We start from the raw sequence: 27,489 nt of genomic DNA, 5'->3' as shown, positions 1-27,489 counted from the left end.
CAGCCCCTGCAGCATCAGGAAATACGGAAAGAAAGAGTCACATCACAATTTACTGTGTTCCAGGGACTTTCAGATCAAGACCACAATCCACTTGCCTTGCCACTGCAAAGGGAACCACATTGTGTTTGTGCAGCTGGAGCAGATCCCTGATCTACCCCCATTTTTTCCCAGCTTCAGCAGCATGGATCTGAATGGGCAGGTGCTGGACACCAGGGCATGGGAATGCCTGAAAACATTTGTACCGTGACAGAGAACTGCTGTGACAAATGGACCACTTGTGCGTAAAGTTAAGCAAGTGTGTCTTTGTGGGATCAGGTCCATAAAGGGATACCACTAATATAAATATCACAGTACCATCCTCATGGGTGGGTTTCTGCCCCTGCTCAGAGCCCTGGAGGCCGGCTGTCATGGAAGCCATGCAAGAGCAGGGCCTAAGAGTTGTATAACCAAGGGAAATGATTGTCTATGTTTTTCAAGCTCATTTTCTTGGTGTATTTGACAGCATATAGCGAGTGTCACTGTTTCTCCTCTTATAAGCCCTGATCCTGCAATCAGATCTGCCTGGGCATCAATGCTGATGTTTATTTATTTTCCCAGACTGTGTGGCCCACCTATAATCACAATTTCTATTGTTATATGATTGCAAAGGATAATTTGTCCCTGGTCAATCATTATGATCCTACGACTAGACACCTTATATCTTTTCCTTTCTAATTATACTATAAAATAAACAAAAACAACAATAGCTCCTCCTCCTCCTTTCCAGGTCATATTTATTATCCCAGGAAATTCAAATGGGAGGCTGCCTACCACTGATTTGTTAATATGTCAACTACAGTAACTGTAGCGTCCATGTACATTGGCCAAACCGGACAGCCTCTACTTAAAAGAATAAATGGACACAAATCAGATGTCAAGAATTATAACATTCAAAAACCAGTCGGAGAACACTTCAACCTCCCTGGTCACGCGATTACAGACCTAAAAGTTGCAATACTACAACAAAAAAGACTTCAAAAACAGACTCCAACGAGAGACGGCTGAATTGGAATTAATTTGCAAACTGGACACCAATAAATCAGGCTTGAATAAAGACTGGGAGTGGATGGGTCATTACACAAAGTAAAACTATTTCCCCTTGCTTATTTTTTCCCCCTACCGTTACTCACACCTTCTTGTCAACTGTTGGAAATGGGCCATCCTGATTCTCACTACAAATTTTTTTTTTCTCCTGCTGATAATAGCTCACCTTCACTGATCACTCTCGTTAGAGTGGGCATGGCAACACCCATTGTTTCATGTTCTTGGTGTATATCTATCTCTTCCTACTGTATTTTCCACCGCATGCATCTGATGAAGTGGGTTTTAGCCCACGAAAGCTTATGCTCAAATAAATGTGTTAGTCTCTAAAGTGCCACAAGGACTCCTGTTCTTGTAGCTTCTGTGGTGTCCTAACGAGCAGTAGGCAGGATTAAACCGGCTGCTCTCAGGGCAGGTTTATACGGCAACTGGGAGGTGGGATTCCCAGCTCGGGTAGCCATCCATGTCCTAGCTCCGCTTCAGCAGCAGTGTGGCTGCAACAGCTCAGGCTGGCCACCCAACTACATACCCAGGGCGCCAAGCAACAGTCATTGTACTCAGGCAGCCTGAGCCGCCATGGCCACAATGCTATTTTAGCATGCGAATGTAAGGGGACTGTTGCCCCCTTACTAACGTTCAGTGGGGGTGTTCCGGTTGGCTAGCTGCTGGTACTAAAAGGGGAAGGGTCGATGGGAAATCAGGACCCTGAGACTGACAGTCCCCAGGAACAGTGGGGAGAGGCTAATATTCCGGGTCAGCCTAAATGACAGGGCGGGCAGGCTAATCAGGGAGTCGGGAGGCCAGGGAGGTCCTGTCCTCCATGTGAGCTGGAATTGCCTGGGTCAGACAGAGTGGGGCTGAGCTAAAGAGAAAGCAGGGGTGCAGGCTGAGCTGGGGAGCAGAGCTGTGCCAGAGCGGCCAGGAAAGCAGCCCAGGAAGCAGGTCAGAGTTGGGAGCAGTCACAGAAGCAGCCCAGGGAGAGCAGACCCTGTGCTCGGAGCAGAGCTGCAGCCCCAGAGCCAGGGACACAGCCCAGGGAGAGCAGATCCTGTGCTGGGAGCAGAGCTGCAGCCCCAGAGCCAGGGACACAGCCCAGGGAGAGCAGATCCTGTGCTGGGAGCAGAGCTGCAGCCCCAGAGCCAGGGACGCAGCCCAGGGAGAGCAGACCCTGTGCTGGGAGCAGGGCTGCAGCCACAGAGCCAGGTATGGTGAGCAACTGGGGCCAGCCAAGGGGGGACCCTGGGCAAAGGGCCCAGCGCAGAAAGACACCCCCAGCCAAGGTTCCTTGCAGGCCAGACTGGGAGGGGAGATCTTAACCTGATGGGGGCTGATGCTGGGAAGAAGGGTCCCACCACCCAAAGCCTGGAGGTGTGTGGCCACCACCTTTGCAAGTGTCCAACCCGCAGCATCCCTGCAGCACAGCCAGGGCCTGAGAAGGAGGCCTGGGACTTACAAGGAACAGACTGTGAACTGTCCTGACGTTCCAGGGACACTGTTTGAAATGTTCCCTACCACAGAGCAGGGTGATATGGTTTCCTTTAACCTTTCCCATTTTTCCTTATTCTTTTTAAAAATTAATTGTTAATTAAACAACTTGTATTTACTTTAAATTGTATGAAATGATCAGAGGGTCAGGGAAGTGCCCAATGCAGAGAGAGTACCCCGGAGTGGAGACACCCTAGCCCCTGTCCTAGGTGACCACAGCAGGGATGGGGGTTGAGCCCCCCAGGAATCCTGGACCCAGCCTTGTCGGGGTTATGAGGACTCTGCCAGACAGGAGAGTGGAAGGGGAGTCCTCAAGGGCAGGGAGGTCTCTGGGTAAAGGAAGTGGGAGCGAGGACTCAGATCCTTTCACTAGCCCACTTCATTGGGGTAGTGCAGAAGCCAGGAAAGTTCCCCACAATAGTGGGACCATTCCCCCGCTTACACGAGCTCAAGCAGAGCTAATGTGTGTATAGTACCTGACCTGGGAATTACATCTCCCAGCTGCAGTGTAGGCATACAGTCAACCAAAGAGCCAGCAGAACCAGTTGGAATCACATGGGTTAATGACCATTCACTTCCACACATCACAACATTCCTGGGTCTCAGGCCTATGCCCCACCCAGGTTCCAGCTCTCATGAGTCAGGACAGACAATGGCTTTTTTTTTATTGCTTCCCTGAATTGTCAGTCACGTCCTCCATTGTTACAACACTATCTCTAACCAGTATATAAAGGCAGAACAGAGGGTGAGGTACAGGTTCTGCTGGTGGGGGGGGGAAAACCCACAACAAGTGAGGTGAGTTGTTCTGTTTCTTACTGGTCTGATCCCCGGAGTGAAGACACTTCTACTCGAAGAAGAAGAAGAAGTAGTTTGAGTTTTAAAGGTAATGAGCATGATTAAGGTTTAGGGTTGTTTTTTGTTTTAAGAGTTTCTAGTTGAAATTGAGACATAGCTTGTCTTTCTCAATTACTGAGAGACTTGCTTCAATTCACCAAGGTAAGCTACCTAGTGGCCCTAGTTAAAAGGCTAAATAGAACTTGTATCTGTCTTGTCCTTGGATTAAAAGCTAGGTTCAGTTTGCAGTGTGTATTCAATAACAAAATAACTCTTAAGAGATGCTAGTTCTAGTTGTAGGTTTATCTTGATTTCAGGTACTAAATTTTGCTAAAAGCAAGCCTTAGGGTGGAAAGAGGAAAGGGGGATATGTGATCTATCTACCTTCAGTGCGTGTGGGAGAGGGTGTTGAAACAACTGCTGATTGCCTGCCTGTCTGTCAACTGGAAGATGCAGATTTCCTGGGTGTAAATTGCTTCCATACAGACTCTTCCTGTATCAGTCAGAACTCAGTGATGTCTGACATGAGACCTAAATGCTGACTTGTCCTTCAACTAGCACATCTCTTTCCAGGGAAGATTTGTGTCGACATGCGCAAGTAAACATGCTCAGTTTTGCAGTTAGGCAAATAGGCACTACCTGGAGGCAATTGTACTTGGCTCTGGCATTGAGCCTGTGATTCCTTCCATCCTAAACCTTTTGACCAGGAGAGAGTGTATTTGAAGGAGAAAAAAATGGAGAAGGAGAGCTTCTTCCTCTAAGCATGTGCACTGCAGCCCTATGCCAGGTGTCCCAGTGCTGAGGCCCCAGAGCACTGCGGTAACCGGGGAGGCTAGGCGTTCCTCTCCCCACCTTGCCTGCAGGGCCCAAGCTGGTGGGTGAGTTCTGAGCAGGCTTATCGGGTCAGGCTCTTATACGTGACCTTCTACAAAACTGGGAGGGGAGAGGAACCACCTACCTCATAACTCTAACCTGGCGATTTGGCTACTCACCTGGGATGTGGGAGACCCCTAGTTCAAGTCTCCCCCCCGCCCCCCACCTCAGGGACCAGGGATTTGAATGGGGAAGTGCTATCTCTCGGTGAGTGACCTAACCACTGGCCATGAGGCACTGCGATGAAGGCTTCCTCCACCTCTCCTGTTGTAACTGTTCCACTGAGAATAAATAAAGAAAATCACCGGGCCAGAGAGAGGGTGCATGAGTGACTGTGTAACCTGGTGGTTAGAGCACTCTGGATCCTGGGTCTCCCACCTCCCGTCCCCCTGCTCCAATGGCATTTTCATGTTATTTATCCACAGTGGAACAGTTTCCTCAGGAGAGGCTAAGGGACCTCGGCCTAACAATACCCCATAGCTCTTCTGTGAAATGGCAGCTCCCTGTTCAAATATTCTCCCTCTCAGGTGGAAGGGTGGCATAAACCACCATGCTTGTGACTCACGTTCTGATGTGTCTGACTCTCCCCATTCATTGTATGGGAGCTGAATTTGGGCTTTGTGAAACCCACAGACCTTTTTCCCCCAAGCTGCCTAAAGTTAGGCATGATGACACTCGGCAGCCTCACACTGAAGTTTCTCTGTGACTCTAACCCATAGTCCCCAAAAGCACCCCTGGAGAGGGATGCAATGAGGTGTCCATACTGCACTCTGGGCTTGCATAATGGAGCTCTTGGCTCCTAGGGGGCCATGAAATCCTGTTTGAGAGAGCACCAGCTGCTGTGGCTCTTCACTCTCTGAACAGTGAAACCTGCCTGGCATGGGTTTCATCTGTTCAGTTAGCGGCAGTGCTAGAACTTAGTGATGAGCTCAGACATGAGGATAGTCTGCTGCACTTCTCCATCTTGCCTTTCGGTTACACTGGACTGCACAGTGCCTGATAAAGAGATAGAAACACTTACCAGTCATAGATTCATAGATATTAATATCGGAAGGGACCATTATGATCATCTAGTCTGACCTCCTGCACAACGCAGGCCACAGAATCTCACCCACCCACTCCTGCGATAAACCTCTCACCTATGTCTGAGCTATTGAAGTCCTCAAATTGTGGTTTAAAGACGTCAAGGTGCAGAGAATCCTCCAGCAAGTGACCTGTGCCCCATGCTACAGAGGAAGGTGAAAAACCTCCAGGGCCTCTTCCAATCTGCCCTGGAGGAAAATTCTTTCCCGACCCCAAATATGGCAATCAGCTGAACACTGAGCATATGGGCAAGATTCCCTAGCCAGACACCCAGGAAAGAATTCTCTGTAGTAATTCAGATCCCATCCCATCACAGGCCATTGGGCCTATTTACCATGAATATTTAAAGATCAATTAATTGCCAAAAACATGTTATCCCATCATACCATCTCCTCCATAAACTTATCGAGTTTAATCTTGAAGCCAGATAGGTCTTTTGCCCCCACTACTTCCCTTGGAAGGCTATTCCAAAACTTCACCTCTCTGATGGTTAGAAACCTTTGTCTAATTTCAAGTCTAAACTTCCCGATGACCAGTTTATATCCATTTGTTCTTGTGTCCATGTTGGTGCTGAGTTTAAATAATTCCTCTCCCTCTCCAGTATTTATCCCTCTGATATATTTATAGAGAGCAATCATCTCCCCTCAGCCTTCTTTTGATTAGGCTAAACAAGCCAAGCTCCTTGAGTCTCCTTTCATAAGACAGGTTTTCCGTTCCTCAGATCATCCTAGTAGCCCTTCTCTGTATCTGTTCCAGTTTGAATTCACCTTTCTTAAACATGGGAGACCAGAACTGCACACAATATTCCAGATGAGGTCTCACCAGTGCCTTGTATAACAGTACTAAAACCTCCTTATCTCTACTGGAAATACCTCGCCTGATGCATCCCAAGACCGCATTAGCTTTTATATCACATTGGCGGCTCACAGTCATCCTGTGATAAACCAATACTCCAAGGTCCTTCTTCTCCTCCGTTACTTCTAATTGATGCGTCCCCAGCTTATAACTAAAATTCTTGTTATTAATCCCTAAATGCATGACCTTACACTTCTCACTATTAAATTTCATCCTATTACTATTACTCCAGTTTACAAGGTCATCCAGATCTTCCTGTGTGATATCCTGGTCTCTCTCTAAATTGGCAATACCTCCCAGCTTTGTGTCATCCGCAGACTTTATTAGCACACTCCCACTTTTTTGTGCCGAGGTCAGTAATAAAAAGATTAAATAAGATTGGTCCCAAAACTGATCCCTGAGGAACTCCACTGGTAAGCTCCCTTCAGCCTGACAGTTCACCTTTGAGTATGACCTGCTGTAGTCTCCCTGTTAACCAATTCCTTATCCACCTTTCAATTTTTATATTGATCCCCATCTTCTCCAATTTAACTAATAATTCCCCATGTGGCGTGGTGTCAAACGCCTTACTGAAATCTAGGTAAATTAGATCCACTACATTTCCTTTGTCTAAAAAATGTGTTACCTCCTCAAAGAAGGAGATCAGGTTGGTTTGGCACGATCTACCTTTTATAAAACCATGTTGTATTTTGTCCCATTTACCATTGACTTAAATGTCCTTAACTACTTTCTCCTTCAAAATTTTTTCCAAGCCCTTGCATACTACAGATGTCAAACTAACAGGCCTTTAGTTATCCAGATCACTTTTTTCCCCTTTGTTAAAAATAGGACCTATGTTAGCTGTTCTCCAGTCATACGGTACAACCCCTGAGTTTACAGATTCATTAAAAATTCTTGCTAATGGGCTTGCAATTTCATGTGCCAATTACTTTAATATTCTTGGATGAAGATTATCTGGGCCCCCCGATTTAGTCCTATTAAGCTGTTCGAGTTTCACTTCTACCTCCATATCCTCGTTCCCATTTGTCATGCTACCATTATCCCTAAGATCCTCATTAGCCTTATTAAAGACTGAGGCAAAGTATTTGTTTCGATATTGGGCCATGCCTAGATTATCCTTAGCCTCCACTCCATCCTCAGTGCTTAGCGGTCCCACTTCTTCTTTCTTTGTTTTCTTCTTATTTATATGGCTATAGAACCTTTTACTATTGGTTTTAATTCCCTTTGCAAGGTCCAACTCTACTTGACTTTTAGCCTGTCTCACTTTATCCCTACGTGTTCTGACCTCAATAAGGTAGCTTTCCTTGCTGATCCCTCCCATCTTCCACTCCCTGTATGCTTTCCGCTTTTTCTTAATCACCTCTCTGAGATGCTTGGTCTATAACTCCTGCCTATGAATTTTTTCCCCTTTCTTGGGTTGCAGGCTTCCGAAAGCTTCTGCAGCTTTGACTTAAAGTCATCCCAGGCCTCCTCTGCCTTTAGATCCATAAGTTCTTCAGTCCAATCCACTTCCCTAACTAATTTCCTTAATTTTTGAATCAGCCCTTTTGAAATCAAAAACCCTAGTCGCAGATTTATTTTGTTTATCCTTCTGTTCAGTTTGAACTGAATTAGCTCATGATCACTTGAACCGAGATTGTCCCCTACAACCATTTTTTCTATGAGGTCCTCACTACTCACCAAAACCAAATCTAAAATGGCACCCGCTCCTGTCAGTTCAGCAACTACTTGATGAAGGAATCCATCAGCTATCGCATCTAGGAAAATCTGAGCCCTATTATTATTACTAGCACTCTCCTCCAGTCTATATCTGCAAAGTTAAAGTCTCCCATGATCACGCAGTTTCAATTAGTATTTACTTCATTAAAGAGGGCTCTATCCATATCCAAATTAGATCCCCCAGAAAGCAGGGGACAGGAGCAACAGGTGGGTTTGGATCTGCACTCATGATCTTCCAAGTGCATCAGTGTAACTTGGGACAGCCATGTGGTCCTAGTCACCACCATGGCTAGGTTGGATCCAAAGCTGCATTCACTCATCCACCAAAGGGAAGGTGGTATCTTTGTGTGCTGATCAAACAAACCTGCTCCAGGTTTCTAGAAGACAGTTGCTGGCCTAACTCTGAACAATGTGCTATGTATGAGGCACTGCTGCTACTTAGAGGTGATACTTCACTCCAGGTTTCCAGTCCAACCTGTGTGTGGTCAATCCCCTATACATGCAGCAGCAAGCTGGACTTCAGTGCTACAGCAGGCTCCTGAACTTCTGGTGTGCTAGGCTGGAAACTCTCTGCAGCAGCTTCTTCTCATTAAAGGGCTATTTATTGTATCCATTTTCTTACTGAATTCAGGCAGTGCAGTAATCCCCGGTTACTTTGTTTAAATTCAATTTATTTAATGCTGTCTCAACACTTTCAGTTCCCAAAAATCCCAGCAACACTTTGAGTATTGAAAGTGTATAACTGCTCTATAGAACAGGTTTCAGAGTAGTAGCCATGTTAGTCTGTATCAGCAAAATGAATCTAAGGTGCCACAAGTACTCCTCATTCTTTTTGCTCTATAGAAGTTACAGAATCTTCAGCTTTCCCAATATCTAGGCTGTGGGCCCTAGATTCTACTGGTCTCCCATCTGAGACCACTAGGTCAGTGTAAATATACCTCAGAGCTATTGGCTTCGGGCTGTCTGCAAACTGACAGGCATCACTGCCATTGCCTTATGCTTGGTTCATGTTGCAAGGACTTCCTTCCCAACCGTAAGTGCTAGATGGGGAGTTTCACTCTGAAAATGAGAGGTGCTCTGGAGCACAACTCTGTGCTAAGGGATGGCTTCTGCAAATGCCCTGAGGCCAGGGGGCTGGGCATATTACCCCACTTAGCTGTCTCCAGAGGCAGCTGAAGTGCTGCTTAGCTCTTGCTATTTGCAGCCTGACTCCTCCCCCCAGAGCATGTTTGCAGGTAGTGGGAGGAGTCTCTTGATAGTATGAAGGGGAAGGCAGGTTGGTCTAACTCAGTACTAACAGTCTCTTGTCAGCCTGACTTCTCCCTTTCCTTCTGGCACTCTTAGAAAGTGGTGAGCCGAGTGGCCAGTCTTCCCTTGGTCTGCTCTACCTACAACATGGTGTACATGGCCTACTCTTCCACCAAAGAGGCACCCCTGCATCAGATCTGTATGTGGTGTGGCAGAGAGAGGGGTGAAGACCATGGCTGAAATGGCAGTCTGCTGTTGACTTGAACCTTCTGAGTGAGTACACTATAAAGAACGCTTGGTATCTCTGGTCACCGGCAGCCATGTCCATGGGAGTGTGGAGATGGCAGCATCTCCTCTTCACATGCGAAAGCTTGATGTCGATTGCTTTCAGTCTCCTTCAGACCAGTTAACCCAAGTGCATTGCATGGGAGCAGACTAGTGTCACTTAAAGTATCCATGAGATATATATACTGCTGTCTGTGGTTCTTTCACGCTCTGCTGCAATGGCAATCTAAACAAAGACACAGGCGGCGAGTACACAGCCTCCAGTCACAGCCTGGCCCCACCAAGCCAAGGGGAGTTTCTCCAGGGACTCCAGTGGGGTATGAATGCCACTTTTTGAGTTTGCCTGGGTGATGCTCTGAGTGCACCATGCTTAAAGTCCTGCACGGGGATTCTCTAACTTGTCAATGCACTTAGACACCTTGGGACAGGCAATCAGAGTACCCCACCCTGAGCTGATGGATTTACAGAGTTGGGAAGAGTACCATGTAACTGTCTGCTGCGTCCCATCTATCGCTAAGGTCCTAGCACAGTCTGGGAGGGATGCCAAACCTTTCTGGGGAGAGGCTGCTGTCAGCTCCAGATGGGAAGCTGGTGGTAAGTGCTTTCACAGATGGGGGATGGAATAGCACACCAGCCTGTCTGTAAGGAGACACCCGTGCTAGGCTGGTTCCACTAGACACTGAGGCAGCTGTTGAGTTGAACTGAGATTTGATCCCCCAGAGACAGCCAGAACATGTAGAAGGAACATAAAGCGAGGGACTTCTTGGTAGCAGACTGCTCTCTACTCAAATCCTGGGAGTCTGGTGTGTTTCTGCTCACATTACAGCAGGACCTGCGAGTGAGAAAACCATCTTGAGAACATTTAAACTCCATACAGGGTGATAGGGATAAGCTATTTTAAATATGGCGTGATCTGACTCAAGATTTATAATAAAGGCAATGAGTCTGAGCTACAGGATGTCTGAGGAGAGAGGGGCAAACTTGGAGGAAGCATTAACTCTGTGTATCCTGACTGGCTTCATGTAATATGTCCCTGATGCTGTGCTGCTTCTATAATTTTTAGGTCTACAGCTGGTGAGACTTTTGTCCCCCAGAAAAACGATTAATGGTGGGGGTGGGAGGACAGATTTGGGAACACTTTGCAGATGTAGACAATTTTGAGTTCATGTCAAAATGTTTCACTTTGACCCTCTTGAAACAAAAGTTGTCTTGAACTGAAAAATACGTTTTTCAGTTCAACTTCTATCTTAACCACCATTAAACTCTCTAAAGCAAACCATTTCACTTTGAGTTGAGCAAAATGCTTCATTTGACAACTTAGCTTCTTGGAATTGCCAGCGCTGCTGCTGGAGAGCCAAGTTTAGTATGATCAACTCGATTCTGATGAAAAAAGAAAAAGAGGACTTGTGGCACCTTAGACTAACAAATTTATTGAGCATAAGCTTTCGTGAGCTACAGCTCACTTCATCGGATGCATGCACTGGAAAATACAGTGGGGAGATTTATATACACAGAGAACATGAAACAATGGGTGTTACCACACACACTGTAATGAGAGTGATCAGGTAAGGTGAGCTATTACTGGCAGGAGAGCGGGGGTGATGGACACCTTTGGCTCTTGCTACTTTTCAGTCTTCCCATTGTGCTGATGTTGGCTGCTTCATAACCTGTTGTCTCAATCTGATCTTAGTCATTGGCATAGAACCTTTCCTACCTAATTCCAAGATCTATGGCTCTTCCCCCTCCAGGTTGATTCTGTGAAGCAGAGAGTTGATCATAAGCTTTCGGTGCAACTTTTTCCTGGCCATCCTAACGTTGGTGGATTGGAGCAGGAATCTTCCAGAAGGGAATGTAGACCCGCTGTACAGAGCTTGAGGTACCAGGTTACTGGGTTCTGGCTTGGTTGGGAGACAACCTATACCTTGTTATACATAATGACCCCACTCAACCTCTCTTAATCTGCTTCCTTCCAGAAGATGGAATCTTTGGCTCTTGTCATGTCCCACAAGATCACGCAGCAGCTGCAGGACACCTTTCTGAGCCTAGAGTCCATGATCCAAGCCCTTCCCTCCAGCATTCAGGACAAGATGAATGGGCCTATTGCAATGTTGCAGAGCTTCATGCTTCCTTCTCTGCTGCCAGGTCCTTCCAGGATCTGTCCAGCAATATCCTGATCCAGAGCCAAGAGAAGATGGCCATGGCCAAAAAATACATGGATGAGCTGCTGGTATATCTGAAGCATAACACCCACCTCTCTTGGCTTGTGGGATCAGTCTCACCAATGGTCAAAGCTTCTGCTACCTTCCAGGAAGCTGACCAGGTGGAAGAGGAGTCGGGATTAGCCTGCAGATACCTCCATGTAAGGACTTGAGTAACACATCTGTTCACCACTGCCACATCCACGTAATGGGAATGTCCTTGTGGCTTTAATCACTCAACCGCATACCATGTGTAGCTTGCACTGGAAAGGCAGCTCTGGGTGATGAGACGACTCCTGCAAACTATGGTGACTGACTTTGGCAATGTGCCTAAACATCACTGTGTTCAAATAGCCATGCTGGAGTAGCTTTCTGAGACCAGGGCTACTGTGGCCATGATGCACTTGCGTATGAAGTACCTAAAGAGAAAATACAAAAGGATGTAGTCTAACTATTCTAGCACGTTTAAAGAGGAATTTTATACCGGGGTAAAGACTGTACTTGGTGTAGTACTAAATTGACTTATCAGTTCCGCTTGCCCTCCTTCTAAGGTGTTAGCCAAGTAGCAAGGGAGTAAGTAGAGGCCTGTACTTTCAGCAGAACGCAACAGAAGACTTTCCCCTAGAACACTACTATCCTTGATAGGCTAAAAGCAGAATTTAGACTGAATTTGTAACCATTAACTTTGCTATTAGGGATGCCCCATCCCTCTGTTAGTCTTAAGCACTTGTTGAAAGACTTGTTCCTTTAGGGGAAGTATTGTAGCTAGTAGCAGAAGGTCTATGATTCAGGTGTAAGAATGATACTGACCAATGGAAAGTGGATGATTTTGTTTGTTTTTTCTTTCTGCTATTTCTACTTCAAAAAATAAACCTTCACAGCATACAAACATTTCTTGGCTAGATTTCCTTGGACTTCCCCTTCTCCTAGCTAACTAAGAAAGAGTGCTTGACCATTGAAGAGATTTTCAAAGACCTAGTATATCCCGTGCAAAGCTTGAAATAATAATCAGTGCAGTTATGGAATTCTAGTCTGATAAACCAACTTCTAGTACTACATCCAGCATAGTTTGGGTATTGCATTGCTGAGTTTATGGGGGATTAGGGTAAGAGCCTTTTGGCAATTCATCACCTCCAAATTCCACTTTCTGGCCAACTCTACTGGTAGAAGATGGGAAGAAAAGAATTATGGGTTACAGCTGGGTGAAACTTTTTTGAGTAACTCATTTACCAAAACAAGGCCACTTAAGGCTGACAACAGCTATTTGTGAGTTCAATGCTAATCCACTGTATGGCTTCAGCAAACAATTGTTTGGGTAGCTTCACCAAACAGGAGGAGGCAGAGGAGCACCTTCAACCAATAACTCAGTGGTTAGGGCACTTGCCTCACTCATTTGTGGCTCTTGGGTATTTAGCCCTCTTTTCTTAGATTTTTTTATTTTTATTTTAAATCTTTATCCTGTTTTGGGTTCAATGCAACACTTCATTTTACTCCCATCCTCCCCCAAACAACTCTTCAATTTATCATAAATGAAAGGGACACCCAAAACCTTGGTTTTAGGTTCAACTCCACCTGAATTTGTATTCTTTGTTTTAGAACTCCGTGAACTGAGAAATCAGTTAACAGCACAGCTGTAATTGCATTACTATGCAGAAGGGAAGGTAGGACTAGCTTGTCCTGGAGCAGTGTGATAAAGATACCTGCTGTTTCTACTGTCTCTCTTTGTCACATGAGAGGTGTATTCTCATAAGGTGGAGAGAACTCTTCTCACAGAAACAAAGACTGGCTCTTGAAGTGAATATGGAGTAATTTTGGTTGAACAATACCAAAGTCTGCAGTGTCCTTTTCATAATACTTCCAAAAGTGCCTAAAATCCATTGACTGGTCAGCAATTCATGAACATGGGCAAACAACTTAAATTGCCCACCCTTCTCTCAGGTATTCAGTCACCAGGCCTTGCTGGAGACAAAATAAGCCAATCTGAGTTGCCAAACCAGTGCTGAGAGACTTGAACTAAAATCAGACAGGTCCTATCACTCCACTGCCCTCCTTGTCCCATTGTCACCACATAATTACTCTTTGCCAAAGAACCATAAGCAAATCTTGGTGGGGTGAGTTGGGAATAGCATTTAAGCTCTTAGCAGAACTAGTCACCCTGTAAATAAGAAACAGTGACACCATAAGGAACTAAGCTGCATTTAAATTTAACCGTTCCTGAGATTAAAATGCTTGTTTTGGAGATAATTATGGCAGACCTCTCATGTATTTTACCTCAAACAGCTAGCACATTCTCAGCCTTAAATCCATCTTAACATTGCTCTCCTCTAGCAATCCAGAACCATTTACAGACCACAAAATTTAGGCTTAAAGAATAGAGTATCTTCTACAACTGGGGCCCCTAAGCTGGTTTGTCTTGGGGAGCCCCACACGCTGTGCTCTTGTCACAGAAGGAAAATCATTCTAAAGAGCTTTTCATACCAAGATTTGCTTGCAAGCTGTTTCAGTTTATGGGGAGAGGTCTGCAGGATACAGTAACACCAGCACAAGACTTCATGTGAAAACAAGTTAGTTCCTTTTGTGGAGACAAGGGTGCGTACATGCATAGGGGTGCATTAGCATAAATTCTAAGTTGGCTCAGAGTCAGAACAACACAGACAAGATGACTCCACTCCATGTTTATAGGTCTCGGAGAGACACTCATGAAGAATATATTTTATGTTATTTAACACTTTATCTATGACCTGGAAAAGAAAACAAAATCCTCACTCATGAAGTGTGCAGATGACTTAAAAAATAGACTGAGTGGTAAATAATGAAGAGGACAGGTCACTGATGCAGGGTGATCTGGATCACTTGGTAAGCTGGGCCCAAGCAAACAATATGTGTTTTAATAGGGTTAAATGTAAATATATAGATCTAGGAACAAAGAATGTCAGCCATAGTTGCAGGATGAGGGAGCCTATCCTGGAAAGTAGTGACTCTGAAAAAGATTTGGGGATCATGGTGGATAATCAGCTGAATTTGAGGTCCCACTCAGATGCTGTGGCCAAAAGGGCTAATGGAATCCTGGGATGTGTAAACGGGCAGCTTGAGCAAGAGTAGAGAGGTTATTTTACCTCTGTATCTGGCACTAGTACGACTGCTGCTGGAATCCTGTGACTGGTTCTGGTGCCCACAATTGAAAAGATGTTGATAAATTAGAGAGAGGTCAAAGAAGAGCCATGAGAGTGATTAAAGGAGTAGAAAATGTGCCTTCTAGTGAATGAGCTTCTTGAGTCTGTCCACTTAGCTTAACAATGTGAGTAGTCAAGGAGTGACTTGATTACAGTCTGTAAGTATGTATGTGAGGAACAAATCTGATAACGGGCTCTTTAGTGTAGCAGGGGAAGGTAAAACATGATCGAATGGCTGGAAATTGAAGCTAGACATACTCAGAGACAAGGTGTAAATTTTAAACAGTGAGGGAAATTACTGGAGCAACTTACAAAGAGTTGTTGTGAATTGACCATCACTGGCCATTTTAAAATCAAGATTGGATGTTTTTCTAAAAATCTGCTCTAGGAATTATTTGCTGGAAATTCTGTTGCCTGTGGCATACAGGAGATCAGACTAGACGAGCACAATGGTACCCTGTAGCCTTGGAATCTATGGGAAAAACTTTCAAAACTCTAAGGCTCGGGTGAAATACCTCAGCAACATGATTTCCCTGATTGTTTAAATCCTGCAGCTTAAACAAATTCCTGCTTGTAGAGGAGGAATCTTTGCTTGGTAGTTTAATGTTATTTAATGGAACTTACCCATGTCGGACAGGTGGAATTTTAAGGATCAACCACTGTACAAGTCTCTTTTTACCTCCATTCATCATTATTTCCCATACGATGACTTAAATAAAGGAGATAAAATGAGGTACCAAGAAACTGAGGACATGAGCGTGAAAGACTAGCTAGGGACTAGAACAGTGTGGAAGTCAAAACATTGGGTTATCACTGATCCCCACACACCCTCCCTAATTTTGCTGGGCTAATCTCTTCACCCTTTGAATTTCACGCAAAGCAAAACTCAGCTGTAAGCACCAACTTACTCTGAAACATAAGTTGGCTCTGCTGGGATGAAAGCTTTGCAAACCCAGTCTGAGATTCAGCTTGTAATGCAATCTACAGCAGGGTGAGTTTTGACCGGAGTGGAAATTTTTTTCTCTCCCTCTTTTCCTCCCCAGACATTAATAATGTTCCCATATCTCCAAGAGAGTTCCTTATGCTCTGGTAAGCATGAAAATAATCTACTTAAATCCCATTTTCTTTTCAGTGATTAGCAAATATTGTCTGTGGAAAAAGTAAAACTATATGTGGTTATTTTTTTTTAAATGGTCACAAAAATCCAGATCAGAAATAAAAATACAACACATGGGCTTTCACTGCAGTATTGCTGACCTTTATTAGCTGAGGAAGTACTCGAGAGAGTTTTTTAGCAAGATTTCTGGACTAACATCTTGATAAGATGTAGTGAAGCATCTGAACTTCAGCAGGTTTATCTAAACAGAACTGAATCCCCCATGTTTTAATTTGTTAAAGTAGCCCCATCACTTGTTGTCCCTTTCTCTTCTTCTCTTTCCCCAGTAAGAGTCTGTGATGATCCATTTTAATGGCTCCCATCTAGCACCCTCAATGGACTATTTTCATATCTATACTTTAAGTGCTCTAGTCTGGAGGCAGGAGTGTTGCAAAACATACAATGAAACTGGAAAATCTCAAAGGTCCCAATACACTGCCCCAACTAGAGTATCTGAGCCAGTGTAAAGAAACCTCTCACATCAGTCAATTGACCCACCACCGTAGAGTAAAATATCCGTCCTTTGGGGTATATTGTAGCAGTAGAGCATGCTGGAGGTCTGAGCCTTCAGTGGAGAAAGCCCTGCAGCCTACCCTGTCCATACGATAGCATAGGAAGGTCTCAATGACTGCAGGTCAGGATGTCAAACTCATTCATTGGAGAGGACCAGCTTCCATCCTGAGTTATAGTCAGTGGGCCACGATGTAAATATGGCATGACATACTTCCCTCAATTCATCTCCCAGGGGGAGGCTTACATAAATATCAAGCCATTGTTCCAGGAAGTCTGCAGATGCAGGAAGACAATGCTGCATCAGTTTCATTGAGGAGGTTTATCCCTCATGGCTGAAAAAATAGAAATGTACTTTTTTTTTTCTTTTTTAAAGAAGAGAGTTTACTCTCTGCACAATCTGCATATGTGGGCTATTAAAATATACCTGATGGTGTAGGTCTGGCCCATCATTCACTTGACACATCTGCTACTGTAACTGACATAGTTACTCCACTTTAATCCTAGTGGGGAAAGCAAAATTAGTTTCAGCTGATGTTTGTTTTAACCCTTGTTTTTCACAGGATTCTCAAATATTTCACCCTTTGTTCTTTACAAAATCTCCAAGGAGGAAAGTCTGGAAGCAACTCTGATATAAGCATTACCCTCCCCTGATGGACTTGCTAGGATTTACTCTGCCACTGACCATTGTGCTAACCGGCTGTGAGAAATAAAAAGGCCTGAGAAGTAAGTAAGAAATTTCAGTCCCGTGGGGGGGATGCTTCAAAGAAGTCAGCTTCACATCTGTAGGGGCTGTTTCAAGTCTCAAACCTACTGAGAGACAATGGTAATGACCTATCCAGGTGTGAATTCAACCTGTGATCTGGTGGTGATAGGCTCCGTTTGCATGAATCATGTCACTTCTTGACTCCCCTGGACAGACTGTAGAGGGCCTAAGTTTCATCAAACGATATGGATGAATTAACCTGTTATACAGAGTCATATAACTACAACTGTAGCTGTAGCTCGACTTCTACCCCTTGGAAAGGTAACCATTTTTAGGATTTTTTTTAAAAAAATATATTTATTTATTTTTATTTTAAAGGAGCCAAGTTACTTGAACTAGGAACGTAGGCTGAGATTTGGAGTCAAAGCCCAGGGGGGCTTGGGGCAAAAGATGCTTTTGTGTCTTCCCTATTCTGGGGTGCTCGGGGTTCCAGTGTGGTCCCCGGGTACTTTAGAGCAGTGGTTCTCAACCTTTCCAGACTACTGGACCCCTTTCAGGAGGCTGATCTGTCTTGCAAACCCCAAGTTTCACCTCACTTAAAAACCACTTTCTTACAAAATCGGACACAAAAATACAAGTGTCACTGCACACTATTACTGAAAAATTGCTTACTTTCTCATTTATACCATCTAATTATAAAATATATCGCAACCCCCAGGTTGAGAAACACTGATCTAGTATATAGGGCAGTATAAACAAATCACTGTCTGTATAAATTTTAGTTTGTACTGACTTCTCTAGTGCTTTTCATGTTGTCTGTTGTAAAACTAGGCAAATATCTGGATGAGTTGATGTATCTTCTGGAAGACCTCTGAGTACCCCCAGGAGTATGAGTACCCCGATTGAGAACCACTTAGAGGAGCCCAGAGGTGCTCATAAGTTACAGTGACCCATGACCCAACCTGCCCATGAGATGCTTTTTTGGCCCACAGCACCGGAGAATTTCCATAACTGGGTAAGTGATTGGGACTCCCCTCCTGCCTCCTATGCTGGGGCTTGTGAAAGGGCTTGCCCAGGACAGCCTATGTCTGGGGGACTCCTATGGCTCCTGTACCCTACAACAATGTTGTACATGGGCTGTTGCAGGAGGGGAAATCCCTCCCACAGTATCTACCAGGAGCTCTGCAAGCTGCACCTCGGTGGAGTAGGCTGGGTGGCTGGAGATGTGGTGCCAATTAGAGCTGGGCAAAAAATGTTCCACAAATAATAACTTAGCTGAAAAATACATTTTTTCAGGGCACCAAAACTCTTCACAAATTTGGGTTGAATTTGGTGAATAATTTCAGCAGGGGGGAAAAAAGGGGGACAAGGTCAAAACATTTTGACGTTTTGTTTTGAAATGACGTTTGCTAAATGACGTCATTTCAAATCGATGTTCGAAATGTTTCATTCAATCTACCAGTTTTTGTTTTGTTTCAGGGGAATAAAACGAAACAAGAATTTAGGTTTGGTTTGAAACAAACCAATTCTTTTTGGCTCCGCCATTGAATTGAAAAATCAGTTATTTGCTGCACTCTAGTACCAGTGTAGATGTCATGTGTGAGTCTCCACGTGTATCATTTCAAGTCATATTGAACTTCACAAGGCTCAGAGAAGCATCTAAACCCCTTGGCTCTGCAAAGCAGGGCTAAACTCACTAGAACCAGCTTTAGCACGAGGTATCTCGTACTCTTCCCCCCTCCCCATTAGCTTGAAAGTAAAACACTCTCAGTTCTCTTTATGGGATTTTTGCATTTCCCTTTCTGATCTGGCCTATGACATTGCAAGGGAAATGATGGGATGGAGGGGAAATTGAACTGAACTTCTTTGAACATATTTGAAGCTTTAAATTGGGCTCAGTGTGAACGGCAGGATGTTTGGGTTGCTGCTGATTTTATCCAAACCCATTTGCCCCTCTGTGATTATATTGTTTAGCCATGATACCAACCAAGCTCTTTATTCATATCCACATTAATAAAGAACACCAATGGAGCCCCATGAAAAGAGGATATGTTTTCAGATATCTTCTCCGGCTCTTAGCAGCCCTTGGAAATGATGTAGTGCCTCCTTGTTTCTGATAATTGTAGTGTAAGTGATTACACCTTGTCACCCCCTACTACCACTCCTATGCACTTGAGCAATGGACACATGAGCTAGCACTGGTTTAGGCTGATTTGAATTTTAAATGCAATCATGGTAACACTTGTCCCTCGCTTCCTGCTAGACAATACCTCTATCTCCTTTCATTGCCAATTGCCCTAATGTTTTAATTATTTAATTCTCCACATGAGTTCACTTGATTTTTTTCCTCCATTTGTCCATTTTCTGCTTCTTACAATTCATGAGTGATATGCCTGGCTTTTACAGCATGGGATTTGATTTCAGTACAGTCTTGGGCCAAGGACACCCCTGGGTATCTGTGACAGGTACCCTGGGGTAGAACCTGGAACTGGGATACTATTGTGCCCCCTTAACTCTCCAGCCTGGGCTGTCTGTCACAATGCTTTGCTAGTGACAAGCAGCAAACCCCTCCAGAAGTTGTGATCACTCAGCACAACAGCATGTGGAGCCCCCAAACACCCAGCTAAGTTGCATGAATGCTCCCAGAGCCACTCACGAATGATACAGAGAAAGGTACCAGCAAATCTCCCAAGTCCCCAGCCTTACACCCCCAGAATATACTGTCTTGCCCTGGTCAGAAGTCTGATCGTTGTTAGTTTATTACTCAGTCCACCCCACCCTCGATGTGGAGAGGACAGACACTTGCCTTTGTAAACTGAGCTGAGATTTTCCAAGGACTTCAAGCAAAACATGTTTTAGGTAAAATATAAAACAGATTTATTAACTGCAGAAAGATATATTTTTTAAAGTGATTATAAGTGGTAGGCACAAAAGGTCAGAGAGAGTTACCAAAGCAAATAAAAAGTAAGCACGCAGGCTAAATCCTAAACCTTATTGGACTAAGCACTATTTGGATCAAGCAGTTTTTTTCTCACCACACTGGATGTTGCAGGTGGGTTGCAGCCCTTAATACCCAGGCTTCCCCTTTCAGCCTGGGACCAGTTTCCTTAGTTCAAGTCTTTGTCTTCCTAGCGTTCTTGTTGCTTCCAGCATAGGTGGGGGAGGAGAAAACGTAAAAGCATGACGCTACTGTGCCCTATTTTGTATCCTCAGTCCAGGTGCCTGGAAAACACTAGCCCAGACATTTCCTGGTGGGCTTTGCCACGTCAGAGTGGAGCAATCGCCCATTGTGTGATGATTGTGCAGCTCTCTTACAGCACTGTAAGCAAGGGATTTACAACTTCCCTACTGATTAACGGTCATTTAACGCCCACCTGGTTGGGGATCACCTCCTTTGCTGTCACTGGAGAATCGGCAGTGGATGACTGCCAAACATACAACATATGTCAATAGCAACCAAACAGCAAAATCTCATAACTTTATACACACTAACAATATACATATTTTGACAGAACACTGGGTTTCAGCAGATCATGACCTTTCATATGATATCTTATGTGGCATGCTTTGTATGAAATATCACAACCGTATATGAATGATGAATATGAGGGTTACAGGGTGCTTTTTGGGGTACACTGTGTCACAGTATCTTTCCTAAATGCTGTAGTTTTTCCAGGTAGAATGGTTTGAGGTGTTAGCTGTCATTTTAATGCTGCTTAAGCCACACGAGACTGCTAAAGGTATGCTCTCAGGCAGGGGTTCTCAGGCTGTTTTTTACTTCAAAGAACATCCTGAGAACCCATATTTAGACCTGAGCAGGATGGAGGTATTGGGTCAAACCATGACTGGTTTAGCAACTAACCTGAAGGGCACCTGTTTGTTGGAAAGAGAGACTTCTCATCAGCAGTAACACAGCGGTATTTAGCAGCTACCCACGTTCGCAGTAAGAGAACAGTGGCAGCATCCGCATTCTTTCCTGACTGGAGAGCGCCACCGCATTTGCGTGTGACTCTGCCCTGTGACAGATGCCTCTACCAGCCATTATTGACAAAGCTCAGAGCAGGGCAGTTTCAGCAGAGCTAGTGCTGGGCAGGGTCCGCTGAGGAATTGGACAGCAAGCTTTGCTTTGCTTCTCCACCCTGAGGGCAGAGGGGTTCAATTAATCTCATTCAGTTTTGCTTACAAACAGAGCATGAAACTCTGACCACTCCAATACAGCCTCTGTGTGACTTTTTAAAGCCCCAGGCCCCGTGGGGTGGGGCGTGCGTCTGACCTGATTGATAGCTTTCTGGCCCTTTAATGCTGCAAAACCGGCAAAGTCCCCTCAGTGAATACACCACACTGCCATCAAATAATTACACTGGTTGTGGTGGTCTCTGAGAATCAGAGACTGTGACCAAGGTAATTAAAATCCATTTGCAGAAGCAGTTAGCTAGCTGTATCGACCTGCTAGCCTCCCATCCATTCCTGTATTTATTTTTAATTCAGAAATGGGCTGGGATTCTGGAGCTGTGAGGTCAGGAGAGGTCTGTGTTGGGGGAGACTGAGGATAATTAATGAGCCTGGGCTGACGTGTTATATTTTCTGCCATCCTTTTTATTGTCACATTTTTGGGCTGGCTGTACTAAATTCACTTCCTTACATTACATTACAGTGATGGGAGCCAGTGTAAGTAGATAGAAGAGTGTTTATGGCAATGGATGGATGGATAGAATGATAGCCGGGTGTGTATGGGGTTGGATGGGATAATAGATAATGGGGTGGTTTTGGGGATGAGTAGATAGTGGGGTGTGGATGGGGATAGATAGCTGTTGTACCCTCTAACCCATTTCTAACCCTTGCTACCCATTTTGGGATTCCCTCCAGTTTATCAGGCTCTCCAATGGTTTCATTTCTCCTCTTGCTGCACACTGTCAAATGCTGGGTTTGTCTCACTTGAATGCGTTTCTCTCAAAGGAGGCTCAGGCTGGTTTCATGTATACCGAAGATGGTAGCAAACTGACTCTGTAAACCAATTTCCGATTGACGAGCTGCTCACCTTCTCCTCCCTCTTCAGCACTGGGAACGCTGGGCAGAAGAGGCTGAAGGGTCAGCAAAACCAAACTGCTAGCGTTAAAGAGCCTGGAGCAAATTTTCATCTCAGGATGTGCCTGTAAAACATGCACAGGCAGCTGCTGACAGATAGTTTTGAGGCAGCCAGGGGACCTGTGTGTGCGAAGAGATGAGGGTGAGGGCAGAGAGGAGGGTGTGCAGCTGCTTTGGGTGCCGTGCCTGCCCTCCAGCCCCCGTGGTGCTGCTGGCCCCTGGTAAGAGACTCTTTAGGTGACAGAATGAGGGGTGTTGGGGACTAGGCGAGAATGAGATGAGGTTGGGGAAAGGGAGAGGAGACACAGAGAGAGTTTGGGGGGTTTTGGTAGAGAAGAGACTGGCTGAAGGAAGGAGAGTCTTGGCAGAGGGGGTGCTGAGGGCCAGGAGGAGACATTGGGGGAGTCTGTGTGAAGTAGAGGAACAGGGGGATTTCACACAGAGGGAAGTCTGCAGTAGAAAGAGGAGAGGCTGGGTTATTTAGGGCAGTGGTTCTAAACCGGGGGTCTAGGGCCCTCTGGGAGGGGCCCACGAGCAGGTTTCAGGGGATCCTCCAAGCATAGCTAGCATTAGACTTGCTGAGGCACAGGGCAGAAAGCTGAAGCCCGACTGCATGGGGCTGAAGCCTGGGGACCTGAGCCCCATCACCCGTGGCTGAAGCCAAAGCCTGAGCCGCTTAGCTTTGTGGGGGCCCCTGTGGCATGGAGCCCCAAGCAATTGCCCTGTTTTCTACCCCCTAGTGCCGGCCCTGGCTCTTATATGCAGAAAACCAGTTAATTGTGGTACCATGGAGTTTTTATAGCATATTGTGGGGACCTCAGAAGTGAAAGGGTTGAGACCCCCTGATTAAGAGGGTGGGTGGAAACTTGGCAAGCTGCCCGAAGACTGCTGCAGCACAGGGTGGGAGCCACTCAAGATGGCACCAGAGGTGGAGAGCTAGGAGGCAGCCAAGGTAAGTGCTGGGGGATCTTGTTTGTTTAAGGGAAGCGGGGAGACAGTAATGTGTGGTGTTGGGACCTTTTCCAGGTGGCAGAGAAAGGGTGGTGATCTTGGGGTACTGCGAGGTACTCTGCTGTGACTGGGTGTATGCAGGGGAGGCTTCAAGGAGTCTTGACATGCATGGAGAACCTCTGAGACTGTGCCAGGGAGCAACACCCCTACACGCTTCATTCTTGCAATGACAGTTGTAACCAGACCAGCCAACGTTCCTCGGATATTCTACTGTTGCAAATCTGAAATCTCCCACCAGGCCTTTCCCTAGCCAAGACACTGGGTCATTCATTGTGGACATTGCTGTCTCTTTTACCACACGGCGCTAGCTTTGCTGTAGTCAGTCCCAGGCTGTCTTTGCAAAACCCACTGATTCAGGAGGCATGTATGTCTGCCGTGTTCACACTGCGCCTCTCCCCTCGGTATGTCAGAACCATGTTCTCATCCCCATCTCGCCTTCTACACGAGGATGATTGCAGCTGGAAGCTGAAGGTCACTTAAAATGTAGTTTCCATTTAGCTGCCTTGATGGGGTAATAATAGCTGAAAACAAGGTTTACCAGCCAAATTACAAATCCATCACAGTGTTTTCCCCTGATTGGAAACAGCTGTCATTTGTGGGACAACTAGAACGGCCTCTTTTGATTTCCCAAATGTTTCTGCCTGAAAGTTGTATCATTTTCCCCCATCCCTTCCTTTACTCCTAGGGATAACCCCGCTGGCCATCATATTGTATGGGGCTGATTGTTAGAATGGAGTGGGAGGAACTTAATGCAAGTTTCACACTGTATGAAAGTCAGATGCACCAAGAGGTCTTTGTGGTGAGCTCCTGCTGTTTATTCCCCACCTGGAATCCCTTCTTTTGGATACCGTAATCCATGTACTGGGGGCACACTGTAAGGTCATGGAGGGACTCTGGGCCTGAATCATAGACCCCATGCAGGCTTTTATGTGCGGTGATTGTCTCATTGGTGTTTCAGGCAATAGAAATATGCAGCTAGGTGGATTAGATCCTGCACAGTTCTGGGTGCTTTTAACCTCCACTGGACTCAATAGTAGGGTTGCCAATTTTGGTGGGATGTATTCCTGGAGATTTCATCACATGACATAGTCGTTAATTCCTTGAGATGCCAGGCCCGTCCTGAAGTGTTGGCAACATGACTCAATAGGAGTTGAGAGCACTTACCGGAGGAGGTAAGCACCATGCTGTATAGGGCCAGGCTGGGAAAGAACAACAGAAGCTGGTGATCTTTTAGGCCTTATCTACATACACAAGTTGTCCCACTTTAAGCAATATTGTTCAATCCATACAGGCCTCCCCTCCCCCTTGTGGATGCAGTTATATGCATATAATGGTGTCTATACCAGTAGATCTTATTCCCATAGGGGAAGGAGAATAAACTAGAAGACACCTTTATAACTGTGTCCATACTAGGGGTTGTACTGATGTAACTATATCAGTGAAAATTCACACCCCTCACTGCCATAGTTACAGTAGCACAAAACCACTGTGTAGACCAGTCCTTAGAGTCCTATTCTGCAACCTGTATTCCTGACAAACAGTGCTGCTTCATGCAAATGCTTTGTTATGGCTATAGGGCCACTGCTGGGAGCATGCGTTCAGGCGGTGGCATCAGGCCCCGAAAAGTAAAGATCCTGCTTTCACATAAATAATGATGTATAATAATAATTAACAATAAGATCCTAAAAAGCAAGGGAAAAGGAATGGAAATTACAGAAGCCATGAAAGCAAAGGAGTTTTTATTTGATCTCTATTTTCCATAAGCCCCCAGCTACTTTTTATATATGTGCAGAAGCAGGAAAGTTAGACACAGAAATGACCCAGGACAGAAGGCTGCACCGTCTCTCAAAACAACCTTTGAAATGGACCAGCTGTGAGTGATGGGCCTCCTAGACTCTAATCATGATCATCTAGTCTGACCTCATGATCCCCGCAGGCCACAGAACCTCACCCATCCACTCCAGCCAAAGGCCCGTACTCTGGCTGAGACTACACTAGTGAGCGTACAGCGGTGCAGCTGTGATACTGTAGCTCTCCTAGCACAGACGTTCTAAGCCAACAGGAGAGAGCTCTCCCATCGACTTAATTAATCCAGCCCCAACGAGCAGCAGCAGCTATGGCGGCAGAAGCTCTCCCACCGACAGTGCTGTCCACACTGGTGCTTAGGTTGGTGTAACTTAGGTTGCTCAGCGTGGGGTTGCTTATTCTTACCCCTGAGCGACGTAAGTCCTATCGACCTCAGCTGTAGCGTAACCATAGCCTGAGTGACTGAAATTCTCAAATCTTGATGGAAAGACTCCACTGTTTACTCTGGTGAAACCCAGCCTCAGTCCCTGCAGCTAGGTGGCATCATTTACACCTGTGCAAAGTGGGTGTCAAGTGCTCCCATCGGTGTGCGGGAGTGGAGAACTCTGGCTTGGTAGCACTTGAGACCCCACTCTTCTCTTGCGGTGTGTAGGTGTGCGTGACTGGGCACAAAGCAGCACCAAGCCATAGTAATTTTATTGGGAATCTCATGACTTTGAGTGTTTCTTAAAGCCCCCAGCTGCTGGTGTCAGATTACCTCCTGAGGATTACCTCCACATTCATTTTTAGCTCTCTACTATAAATACTGCAAAAACCAGCTGGCAAATAATAATAATTAATAAAACCCTGAACACTTCTATTTTTATTTTTTTTAAATCGGGGTTTGGGGGTCTGACTCCTGATTTTTGAGCCCTTGGTTTGGCAATACAGCTGCGAAGAATTAGACTCAATGAGTGAGGTTGACAAACAGCAGGGAGGGATGGGGTGAGGGAGGACAAGGGTCACAGCAGTATGGTATAATTCTCTATTATCTCCAATATTTAAATTTGCTGTTCAATGAGATTCCTGGTAGGAATATCCACAGGAATAGCTGTGGGAAGCAAATACAGAAGGATGAACACACACAAAGCAAGTTCCAGGATAGGGTGGGGTTTTTTTCTTTGCCAATATTCATGGTAAGCTTCTTGATGTATTTGCCCTGCAAAAATCATGTGTAAAGGGGAACAGATTCCTTGCTTCCGAACAAATGTGTCACTCCTCTACTGAGATGTATGTGGACTAGGCCTCCGGGACGATATCAGATCATTAAGGATGAAGGATTCAAGAATTTGTTACTCTGGTGTTGACTTTCTACTCTCGCCTTGACTAAATGTGGCAGGGGCTCAATAGTAGGATTTAGTAGCCAGTTTATCAACTGCATTTTTTTCTTCCCCTTCCTCTTTCCCTTTGATTATATTGTGGTACAGAAATGTACTCCATGTTTTGCACCCACGGGTCTGATTCCCATCTCACTCATGCCTATTTCATATCAGAGTAACTGAGTGGAATTACTGCTGGTTTGCACTGATGTGAGACTAGGTTCCTTGTCCCAGCAGAGGCACCATGTAGAAATTTGCTTTTAATATTTTTTTATATTATGTCCTGTATATATTTCTTGCATTTGCTTAAAACCCCCGTTCCACAACTATTGGGCACGTTGTCCCCCGAATCACCCATCTGACTGTTTGTCTGCATAGGCATTTACACCTCAGTCATCATGTGTAGAACTCTGCCCCAGTGAGGTTTGGTTAGCGTGGAAAAGGTCATTGCCTAACCAGCTTTTGGGAATTAAAAAAAAACAAAAACAAAAACATTTCCAGGGAAGATTTACAAAAGATGTCTGTTAGCAACAAATGTGCAGAGTCCAGTCGAGGAGTGTTGCAGTATTAACCTCGCTCCAGATATATGAGTCTGAGCAGCAACGTTCATTTTGCCTCTTGAATTAAACCCTAGGGTTTTTTCCTTTAAAAGTCTTTCTTAAATTGTAGGAGAACTGAACAGACTTGGCCTCACTCTGAAGTAGCCTACAGAACACTTAGGAGATGTCTCTAGTGCTGTTGAGGGAGACTTAAGCACACAAGTCCCATTATGTAATCTGCTGCACAAAATATTGATTATTTACCCTTGAGCTTGTACGAAGCCTGGCCTGCTTTCCACAGAGAATATTACATTTAAGCACAATTGTTTTTATATACTAATGTCTTCCAGATTTAGCTGTTCTAATGGATAGGAAGTACCAGCGTATGATATCTTCAGATTTTTGTAATGACACCCACTGTAAAACTCCTCTGAGTCAGTTCTGAGCCAGTGTGCCAGCTTGGTGTTAACCTAACCATGCAGTCT

Source organism: Lepidochelys kempii, chromosome 13, assembly GCF_965140265.1.
Source record: "Lepidochelys kempii isolate rLepKem1 chromosome 13, rLepKem1.hap2, whole genome shotgun sequence".
NCBI classification, from domain to species: domain Eukaryota; kingdom Metazoa; phylum Chordata; order Testudines; family Cheloniidae; genus Lepidochelys; species Lepidochelys kempii.
This window is presented reverse-complemented; position numbering follows the sequence as displayed.